Here is an 8,847-nt window from a genome sequence, read left to right on the forward strand (position 1 = left end):
ATGATTTTTCATGTCATGCATATCGCATTATGGTGTTGAGGATATAGATGGGAAAATCTCACTCTATGGTCTTGGGATCGTAGTGTTATAAAGGTGGGAGATTCTCATTCTATAATCTTCAATACGTGTCATGGCATAGGGTTATAAAGGTGGGATATTCTCACTCTATGGTCTTGGGATCATAGGGTTATAAACGTGGGAATTTATCTCACTCTATGCGTGTGACAATTATGTGATGAAGAACTCTGACGAAAAGAGAAATATATGATTGCTTTAATTTATGTTGCATGTTTATGCATAAGATATATATATATATATATATATATATATATATATATATATATATATATATATATATATATATATATATATATATATATATATATATTGTTGGGGATCGTGCATGTATACGCAGCGGAATTTAAAAATTTTATATCGAACTAGTTTCGATTACATGCAATACTAATCACATAGTCAACGTACCTTAACGCTTCCGCCATACATATGGTAATTTTCGATTTAATTGAAAAATACATAAAACCGAAAAATCACGAAACATGCTTATTCATCATTTAATAAAATCGAAACATGTAATCACGTATTACTCATGCTTGCAAATTAATAATCATACAAACATGTTCGAATCGAATTACGAAAGTTCCGATTTAATTACCTCTTGTAGCGTGCGATTTCGACGAATCGAAATCCTAGAACGAGTCACGTACAAGCTGCAAATTACCAATCCTCGGGGCTGCACCTCACGGCTGGACCAAGCTGATCCAGCAAGCAACGAGCGGCGACGAACGGCAGCAGCAGCGGCGGCGCGTGGCAGCGGCAGCGGCGGCGCGTGGGCGGCGGTGCGGCGCGTGCGGCGGTGAACGGATTCGTCGGGGCAGCAGCTCCTCTCCAATTAGGTTTCACCTCGTATATTTTGACCCACTCGAACTACAACACTAGATGTAAACGAGTTAGATAACAACAAGAATAAAACGAAGGAAACGAGAGAAGAAAACCGGCGGTGTTTCCGGCGGTGGTCGGCGGTGGCGCGGCGGAGATGCAACGGCCGAGAGGGGTTGAGCGGCTAGGGTTTTTGTGCTGAAAAATCTGATCTCAAAACTCCTTTTGAGGTCTATTTATACCTAGGGTTTTTAACCCTAGTGGGCTTAAGTCATTGGGCTTGACCCACTGATGCATTAAGCCCATTCCCTCGTCGGCCTCGTTTCTAATAAACGATCGTCCACAAAATTATAACAAAATTATATTTGTGACGAGCTCAAAGTCCTCGTCGATACGAGTGCCTCTTCGAAATTTCCAATTTCCAAAATTGGAAACTTCCACTTCAGTGGACTTGCTAAATCGGGAAACTTCCCAATTTAGAAAGTTCACTTAATTCCGCATTTCTCTCTTTCTCTACGTTTATTCCGATTCGCAATCCACAATTACGAATCTTGGATTCAATCATATCGACATCCAATCGTTCAAAGATTAACACATTAATCTATGCTTGTTGTTATCAAGGATCTATATTACACGAGAAGTGTGACCCTCAATGGTTCAGGTGTATGCTAGCCGTGGGCTCACAACTCTTTGTGATTCGAACAACACATTGTTCTTATACGAACTCCTCCCAAGAGTCCCGATTAGAGTAAAACTCATTTTACCTAATCCCGATCAAATCGGTGCCCAACGAATCAAGATTGGCGTCTAGCAACTACGCGTCATGATTCCCTAGATACAAATGAAGTGCCTGCAAGAACCTTATGATATAGTTAGCGTACAGTACGATCCCTTCGTAGCACATGTCCCGATTGAACGAGAGGCATTGGTTCACCGAGACCTCTTATAAAGTTCAATAACCGTGCGAACGTTCTAGGTATTATAAATCCGTTCGTGTGCGACTTAGGGAAACACATTTCCCTAATCACCCCACTATCAACTCTGGCCAGAGATTCCATGGATTATAAACCGTCAGAACACACAGGACATCCATGACTACTCAAGCGCTCGAATCCCCTACTACAATGCACAGACTTCACACTAGATTTCGGATTGCACGAACGTTGGCCCTTGGAGCGGTCCGCGGTGGGACTCAGGGACAGGTCACGATACAATCGGTCCTCTAGTGAAGTCACGGTGATGTCTGGGTCTTAAGGACTAATGGTGTACAACTATATCTTAGAAACCTATTACTCGATGAATGAGAACCACTTATAGATTTCTAGGGCGAGGGAGTTCAGTGAACTCATCCAGTATGAGCACCCACTCAAGTATGCCGATGTCACAACACCGAGGACTGATGAGACGCAGTACACATACACTAAGTGCTAGTCTCAAAAGGGAAAGGCCGATATCCTCATTATTGGCGTAACCCATCGACTAGGAACAAGGTTTAACAGTTACATTACATTGCTGAGTTATCTCACGATTCTACTAGATCAACTCACAGTAATAGAGTAACTCGTTAGGACTATATCTATGCTGCTTGCATGGGATAACAGATATAGAATGCCAAATAAGATATTTTATTATTACGAACGAAAAACGATTGTTTTATTACAAAGAAAAGAGAAAGACCACAGCCACAAGTTGGCTTGCCGGTCACCTACTCTAACAATCTCCCACTTGACCTAAAGCCAACTACTCATAAATCTAAGTCCCATCGACTCTCGATGTTTCTCGTGAACTGATCCTGACAATGCCTTGGTGAAGGGATCTGCAATATTGTCCTCCGAGGTGACTCTGTCCAGCTTGACTTCACCTCTCTCTATGATCTCTCGGATCACATGGTATTTTCTCAACACGTGCTTCGACTTCTGATGAGCTCTTGGTTCCTTAGCTTGCGCTACGGCTCCGTTGTTATCGCAGTACAGCCGTACTGGATCGCTAGCGTTCGGAAATACACCCAACTCTTGGATGAATTTCCTAATCCATGACCCTTCCTTTGAAGCATCTGATGCTGCAATATATTCAGCCTCGGTGGTGGAATCAGCCGTCGTGCCTTGTTTGGAACTCTTCCAACACACGGCACCCCCGTTGACTTTGAATATATACCCCGAGTTTGACTTCGAGTCATCCACGTCCGATTGAAAACTAGAATCCGTGAAGCCTTCTAATTTCAACTCGGTATCCCCATAGACCAAAAACAAATCTCGAGTTCTTCGCAAGTACTTGAGAATGTCTTTCACAGCCTTCCAATGGGCTGGGCCGGGGTCGGACTGATATCTGCTTGTGACGCTCACAGCATACGCAATATCAGGTCGTGTACATAGCATGCCATACATTATGCTTCCTATAGCGGATGCATAGGGTGTCCTTTTCATCTCCTCGATTTCCATTTGCGTTTGTGGACGCATGGATTTCGAGAGACGAACCCCATGGGACATTGGCAAGAATCCCTTCTTGGATTCTTCCATGCTAAACCGTTTGAGAACGGTGTCTATGTACATGGATTGGGACAAGCCAAGCAATCTCCTCGATCTATCTCTATAGATCCGTATTCCCAATACGTAGGATGCTTCTCCCAAATCCTTCATCGAGAAACGTGTGGATAACCATACTTTAGTTGACTGCAACATCCCTACATCATTCCCAATGAGTAGTATGTCATCAACATAAAGTACAAGGAAAGTCACTGCACTCCCACTAACCTTCTTGTAGACACAAGGTTCCTCCGGGTTTTTCACAAATTCAAACTCTTTGATAGTTGTGTCAAACCTTTTGTTCCAACTACGGGATGCTTGTTTCAATCCATAAATGGATCGCTGGAGTTTGCAAACCTTTTGCTCATCTCCAGAAGATATGAAGCCTTCCGGCTGCGCCATGTAAATTTCTTCCTCAATGTCCCCATTAAGGAAAGCGGTCTTCACATCCATTTGCCATATCTCGTAGTCATACCACGCAGAGATGGCCAGCAAAATCCTAATGGACTTAAGCATAGCAACTGGAGAGAAGGTTTCCTCATAGTCAACTCCTTGCTTTTGAGTATAACCCTTCGCTACCAATCTAGCCTTGTAGGTCGATACCTTTCCATCTACTCCAATTTTCTTCTTATAGATCCACTTGCAGCCTATGGGAACGATTCCCTCGGGTGGATCTACCAAGGTCCATACCTTGTTGGAGTACATAGAGTCCATTTCGGATTTCATGGCATTTAGCCAATGTCCCTTGTCTGTATCCGATACAGCTTCGTTGAAAGTTCTAGGATCACATCCTTGGTCAACTTCATCAACGAGGAATAACCTATCGGGCGCTCTCCGAACTCTTTCGGATCTACGCAGCGACGGTTCAGGAGGTATATTAGTGGTTTGTTGAATTGGTTCATTATCTGATTGTTGTGCTTGAACTTCAGATTGTGGTTCTCGAACTTCTTCGAGATCAACTACACTGCCCTTTCTATCCGATAGAAATTCCTTCTCAAGGAACACGGCATTTCTCGAGACGAACACCTTTGCCTCGGAAACATAGTAGAATTCGTATCCCATGGAATCATCGGGATACCCCACAAAATAGCATAGGTCGGATTTTGTATCCAACTTATCTCCCACTAGCCGCTTCACGTAAGCGGGACAACCCCATATCCTAATATGTTTAAACGTGGGTTTCTTGGAGTGCCAAAGTTCATAAGGTGTGGAGTTAACTGCTTTGGTATTAACCCTATTCAGCAAATACACGGCAGTTAGGAGTGCATGACCCCACAGGTATGCCAGTAGCTCGGTGAACCCCATCATAGATCGAACCATGTCTAACAGTGTTCGATTCCGACGTTCGGAAACTCCATTAAGTTGAGGAGTTCCAGGAGGAGTTCATTGAGATAGAATCCCATTCTCTTTAAGATAGTCTATAAACTCAGTACTTAAGTATTCGCCACCACGATCGGATCGTAGTTTCTTAATACGTCTACCGAGTTGGTTTTCTACTTGGTGTCTAAAATCTTTGAACCTTTCAAAAGTTTCAGACTTATACTTCATTAAGTACACGAAACCATACCTAGAATAATCATCGGTAAAGGTAACGAAGTAGTTAAAACCACCCCTAGCACTAACGCTTAGTGGACCACACATGTCTGAATGGATCAAATCCAAAAGACCCTCGGCCCGTTCCATCTTCCCTTTGAAGGGAGTCTTGGTCATCTTTCCTTTAAGGCAGGATACACAAGTTTGAAGTGATTTAACGTCCTCCAAGTCGAGCGTGCCAAAGTTGTGCGGGGTTAAGACTTATATCTTTTCGTTTTGCTGATATAATGTTAATGGGTATTTCACTTGGATTCAGTTCATATAAGTTGTTTATAAGTTGTCCCTTACAAATCATATTTTGTTCCTTTTGTATAATGCAAATCGAATTTCCAAAAACAAAAGTAAAACCTTCATTATCCAAAACAGGAATAGAAATAAGGTTTCGAATAAGTGACGGAACAAATAAACAATTGTTCAAAACAATGGAAAAACTAGAATCCAAAACAGAAAGATAAATTGTCCCAATGGCTTCAGCAGCAACCCTTGCTCCGTTGCCCATTCTTAGGTAGGTCTCACCCACATTAAGCTTCCTACTTCTTGTCATGAGCTTCAAATCATTACAAAGATCTGAGCCACAACCAGTATCCAATACCCAAGCAGAAGATTTAACGGACAAGTTAACTTCAACTAAATACGTACCCTTTTCAGAACGTTTCTGATCGAGGTAAGCCTTGCAGTTGCATCTCCTCTACTTGGAGCACAAGTTTCAGATTGCGAAGCCAATCCAAATAGTTTGGACCGGTGAGTTTGTTTTGGTCGAGGATTGAGGAAAGGGGATGTTTGGACATTGTTGATGAGAAAATTTTAAGAAGACAATAATTAGAGTTTAGTTCGTAATAATCGTTACAATTAAAATTTTGGACTTTTATGTTTTAATTGTTCTCCCACTAATTTTATCGAATTCCACCACCCTCTAGCAGACAATCGAGAAAACTTATTTTTCTTTAATGGGCTTTAGGTCCAATAGCGCTAATGTAACCCGTAGTTAATCTATCCCGATTACATAAGCCTAAAGGTAGAGTACTATCAATCACATCACTATGTGACCCTAAAGATCGATTTACCTCACACTTGATAATGACCTAAGTTAATCTAGCGAATATCAAAATCTTCGTGTGTCAAGTCTAGCCTACCAATATGAGATGTCATAGATCCAACTATATCAAACTAATGCAATCCCTAGTTAATCTAGCCGACCACATTAATCCAACATAATTTTATCTATGACCGTATCTCCATCTAATGTCAATTAAATTACAGCTTATCCCACAATAGCACTCCCCGCTAACACGGCTTACTGCACTATTATGAGAGGCTACACATAATTTAATTGTTGGTAGAAGGAAAGAAAAATTCAACAATTTGGTTTTTCTTTATAGCTTGATAATTATTCTTAATTAAGAATGAGGGATTTTATTTATTAAATCTTATTAGCTCATCGGAAGTTTTAGGTTATGATCGTTTGTGATTCCTACAACTATGTTCTCTAGGTATGTGGAAACGCATATTGATCCTAAGAGAGACATACGATCATCATCGTACTTAATCACAATTATTCATCTCATGAATTAATTAATTAATACGATAAATTGCAAATATAATTAACGGACTCCCTTCATTCATAAATCAATCAAATAAGAATGAAGTCCATTAATTATTTGCCATCTAATTTGTGTTCCATTAATTAAACTAATTTAACGATTAAATTAAATAATTAATCCAACACTATTCTTTGAATTCAAATTAAATTAATGGATCAATTATCTAATTGGGTTTAATTGATAAATAATTTCAAAAATTAAAAATCAATTAACTTTAATATTAATTCTCAGAAAATCAAATAATTTTTTTTTTTTTTTTTTTTTTTTTTTTTTTTTGTTGTTGCTGACCGGACCGGTCGGACCGGTCCGACCGGACCGGTTCGGTCAGCTGGGAAAAACAGCAGAAAAACGAGTTTTAAAAATTTTATATTTTCTGAAATATTCAAAATATTTAATTAATATTAAACCACCCAATTTGATAACACCAAAAATTCAACAATTCAACAAATCGAAGCATGCTTTCGAAAGCGATAAACACGTTGACAAATAAACGATTAACCCGTGGCTCTGATACCACTGTTGGGGATCGTGCATGTATACGCAGCGGAATTTAAAATTTTTATATCGAACTAGTTTCGATTACATGCAATACTAATCACATAATCAACGTACCTTAACGCTTCCGCCATACATATGGTAATTTTCGATTTAATTGAAAAATACATAAAACCGAAAAATCACGAAACATGCTTATTCATCATTTAATAAAATCGAAACATGTAATCACGTATTACTCATGCTTGCAAATTAATAATCATACAAACATGTTCGAATCGAATTACGAAAGTTCCGATTTAATTACCTCTTGTAGCGTGCGATTTCGACGAATCGAAATCCTAGAACGAGTCACGTACAAGCTGCAAATTACCAATCCTCGGGGCTGCACCTCACGGCTGGACCAAGCTGATCCAGCAAGCAACGAGCGGCGACGAACGGCAGCAGCAGCGGCGGCGCGTGGCAGCGGCAGCGGCGGCGCGTGGGCGGCGGTGCGGCGCGTGCGGCGGTGAACGGATTCGTCGGGGCAGCAGCTCCTCTCCAATTAGGTTTCACCTCGTATATTTTGACCCACTCGAACTACAGCACTAGATGTAAACGAGTTAGATAACAACAAGAATAAAACGAAGGAAACGAGAGAAGAAAACCGGCGGTGTTTCCGGCGGTGGTCGGCGGTGGCGCGGCGGAGATGCAACGGCCGAGAGGGGTTGAGCGGCTAGGGTTTTTGTGCTGAAAAATCTGATCTCAAAACTCCTTTTGAGGTCTATTTATACCTAGGGTTTTTAACCCTAGTGGGCTTAAGTCATTGGGCTTGACCCACTGATGCATTAAGCCCATTCCCTCGTCGGCCTCGTTTCTAATAAACGATCGTCCACAAAATTATAACAAAATTATATTTGTGACGAGCTCAAAGTCCTCGTCGATACGAGTGCCTCTTCGAAATTTCCAATTTCCAAAATTGGAAACTTCCACTTCAGTGGACTTGCTAAATCGGGAAACTTCCTAATTTAGAAAGTTCACTTAATTCCGCATTTCTCTCTTTCTCTACGTTTATTCCGATTCGCAATCCACAATTACGAATCTTGGATTCAATCATATCGACATCCAATCGTTCAAAGATTAACACATTAATCTATGCTTGTTGTTATCAAGGATCTATATTACACGAGAAGTGTGACCCTCAATGGTTCAGGTGTATGCTAGCCGTGGGCTCACAACTCTTTGTGATTCGAACAACACATTGTTCTTATACGAACTCCTCCCAAGAGTCCCGATTAGAGTAAAACTCATTTTACCTAATCCCGATCAAATCGGTGCCCAACGAATCAAGATTGGCGTCTAGCAACTACGCGTCATGATTCCCTAGATACAAATGAAGTGCCTGCAAGAACCTTATGATATAGTTAGCGTACAGTACGATCCCTTCGTAGCACATGTCCCGATTGAACGAGAGGCATTGGTTCACCGAGACCTCTTATAAAGTTCAATAACCGTGCGAACGTTCTAGGTATTATAAATCCGTTCGTGTGCGACTTAGGGAAACACATTTCCCTAATCACCCCACTATCAACTCTGGCCAGAGATTCCATGGATTATAAACCGTCAGAACACACAGGACATCCATGACTACTCAAGCGCTCGAATCCCCTACTACAATGCACAGACTTCACACTAGATTTCGGATTGCACGAACGTTGGCCCTTGGAGCGGTCCGCGGTGGGACTCAGGGACAGGTCACG

This window comes from Erythranthe guttata, chromosome 11, assembly GCF_056151865.1.
Source record: "Erythranthe guttata isolate IM_541 chromosome 11, IM_541, whole genome shotgun sequence".
Lineage (NCBI taxonomy): Eukaryota > Viridiplantae > Streptophyta > Magnoliopsida > Lamiales > Phrymaceae > Erythranthe > Erythranthe guttata.